The 3,035-nt window shown below is 49.2% G+C and overlaps 1 long non-coding RNA gene across 1 annotated transcript in view; it reads left to right on the plus strand.

Annotated features, from left to right (window-relative positions):
* The window catches only part of LOC112074786 (uncharacterized), a 57,317-nt gene that overhangs the window by 19,925 nt on the left and 34,357 nt on the right, over positions 1 to 3,035 (plus strand). Inside the window, exon 2 of the long non-coding RNA XR_002894840.1 lies at positions 2,653 to 2,784. This is a non-coding gene — a long non-coding RNA (uncharacterized lncRNA). The remainder of the gene's footprint in view (positions 1 to 2,652; positions 2,785 to 3,035) is intronic.

A 3,035-nucleotide genomic window follows, 5' to 3' on the forward strand; every position in this document is an offset into this window, starting at 1 on the left:
GTTCTCTTCATCCCTCTCTCAGTCTCTCCCCCCCCCCTCCTCCTTCTTCTTACCGTCTTCATTCGTCCCTCTTCTCTTTCTGCTTCACCCTCTCTCGACCTCCCTCATCCCATTTCTTCATGGTTCCTCCCCCTCCATCTCTTCTGTCTCTTCACCCTCTCTCTCGTCACTCCTCCTCCGCCTCCACTCTCCTGTCTACCGTTCTCTTCATCCCTCTCTCTTCCTCCTGCTCTCCCACTCCATCTCTTACCCTGTCTCTTCGTTACCTCCTCTCTCTTCTTCCTCCTCCCCCTCCGTATTCCTCTTCTGTCTCTTTTTCGTCCCTCTCTCTTCTCTATTCTCCTTCCCCGTCCCGCTCTTCTGTTCTCCTCGTCCCTCCTCTCTTTTCTTCCTTTCCCCTCCATACTCTTCGTTCTCTTCGTCCCTACTCTTCTTCTCCTCCCCCCCCTCGCATAACTTCTTGCTTGATTCTCTTCGTCGCTTCCTCCTCTCTCTCACTATCTTCTCTCGTCCCTCTCTTCCTCCCTCCTCCCTCCCGTCCTCTCTCGTTCTCTTGTATCTCAGGGTGAGAAGAGTTAGAGTAGAGCTGGGATGAGCTGCGAGGGACCTGTTGCACCTTCCAATGTCCCCACAATCGCCTTGTGGTGTGGCTCGTAGCGAGGTTTGTGGTTGAGGTACCCGCACTAGAAATAGCAGCCAGAATTCACCCGCGACCAGGAGTACCCATATTATCTGCGCTGTTGGGGCACTACATTGTCCCAACGGCCTGCCTGGTTTCCAGTTTGTCACATCAGGTGTTAGACCGGTCGATGTTAAGGAATAAGAATTTGAAACTAAATTTCGCCTAGTTAAATAAAAAGACGAGAGAGAGTGATTGGCCGTTGGCTTCTTTCAGCTAATTAGGCATTATGTTTGTCCTAGACAACACATTAGCCAGATATTATTTGGTCTTAATACATCACCATATTCATTTTCAGGTCTTCATCTTCATGTGTTGTGCATGCGCTTGTAAGAGAACCATTATGCGTAGATATGTGTCAAAAAACCAGATCAATACTGCATCATACTTTTGACACTTTCTGTATTTTGACAAGTTCGCTAATAACTTAGATTGCTGACATGGATAAGCATTTAAGAGCTGTATCAACAGTGGCTTGTGAGTGAGATTGTCCTTTAACTCTGTCGGTAATGCCTGTGTGTGTACTTTCCCTCTCTGTGCTGTTCGAACTTCCCTCCGATGGAAGACAGGTAAAAGGCATTATCCTCCTCTCCTCTCTATCGCCTGGCTAGGGTGCTAGCTCCCATGATACCCTCTCCCCTTCTCTCCTCTCCTCTCCCGTCTTCCTCTCCTCTTCTCTCTCCCTCACCCCTCTTCTCTCCCCTCACCCTTCCTCCTCTCTCTCCCCTGTTCTCCCCTTCTCTCCCTCCCCCTCTTCTCTCCCCTCACCCCTCCGTCTCCTCTTCCTCTCCCCTTCTCCTTCTTCTCTCTCCCCTCACCCCTCTTCTCTCCCCCTCACCCCTCCGTCCTCCTCTCTCTCCCCCGTCTCCTCGTTCTCTCTCCCTCCCTCCCTCCTCCCCCGTCTCCTCTCCTCTTCTCTCTACCCCCCTCTCCTCTCCCCTCACCTCTCCGTCTCCCTCTCCTCTCCCGTCTCCTCTCCTCTCCAGAGGACAGAAGCTAGAGGATTACTCTACCTGGCACACACTACTTCCCCTGTGGCACAGAGAACTGGGTTAATCTATACTCACAGACACACACACACACACACACACACACACGTGTCTAGTACCCCCCACTTTTTCATTGGCATGTCTGTGGAAACCTGTAGAGTTTTGTTTGGATTCCTCAGACCTAATTGTAACATAATATAGTGGTAGACGTACACCGTTCCCCCTGCATTCTGTGTTAATACAACAAACTAGTCTTAGTGTTAGAGTTTCCCATTTGTGTTGTGTTCTCTCCCTSTRKSMSTSTGCCTGGCCAGAAATACTGAGATTGGTCAACTGTGTTGCCAGCATTGTGAAGGAAACAATCACCTATTATAGAATGTGGGAGTGAGCAATATGTCAAATCCACAAACAAACACACTCACAAGAATGCATACAGGGCACGATAGACGGGTAGAGAAAGTCGATGAGGAGGTGGAGGGAGAGAGAGAGCTTGTAGAGGTGACAGACTTCACAGCTTCATAACAAGTGTTAGCAGAACACAGTGATTTGATTATGTAAATCCTTCTCCTCAACGTACACTATACATTAACAAGATGTTTATCTTTCATTTGCTGTATTGGACTTGTTAATGTGTGAAAGTTACATATTTCTGAAAACTATTTTAGAATTTCCCGCGCTGCCTTTTCAGCGGGATGTTGTCAGGGGTTCCGCTAGCGGAACGCGTGTCCTAGAAAGGACTATTTATAGTTTACTGCATACAATGGCAGTCTGTGAACACAAGGCTCTTGCCGACTGCAGTATAGTACAGAGTATATATACTGACTGGTTTGTATGGTTGGTTGCGTCCCAGATTGCCCCCTATTCCCTACATACAGCAGAGCCCTATGGGCCATGTTAAATAGTACTGAATAGGSGGCCATCTGGGAGACACATATTGACTGTTATGATTGGCTGAGGTCAGCTGTGCTCTCTCTCTCTCTACAGCCTATCAGCAGGGATCTTTGGGCAGTGAGCGCTCTGGACCTATCCGGTGTCAGCGTTGTCGGGAGGTGTGTAAGGGAGAGGTGGTGCGCGTTCAGGACACACACTTCCACGTCAAGTGTTTCACCTGCACAGGTAAGGACACGCTTGGCTACCTTCACTGCTTATTAGAAATGTGTCTGTCTGCACCTCTTCCTGCAGTAGTAGGTCACTCCTGAATGTTAAGGCTCTTACAGGCTGGGACTCAGACTGTGACGTCAATTCCCTGTGGACACACACACACACACACACACACACACACACACACACACACACACACACACACACACACACACGCCAATAATGATCCAGACGAAGGATTAGAAGAACCGTGTAGGAGGGCGTGG

The sequence above is a fragment of the Salvelinus sp. IW2-2015 genome, unplaced genomic scaffold (genome assembly GCF_002910315.2).
Source record: "Salvelinus sp. IW2-2015 unplaced genomic scaffold, ASM291031v2 Un_scaffold2815, whole genome shotgun sequence".
Taxonomy (NCBI): Eukaryota; Metazoa; Chordata; class Actinopteri; order Salmoniformes; family Salmonidae; genus Salvelinus; species Salvelinus sp. IW2-2015.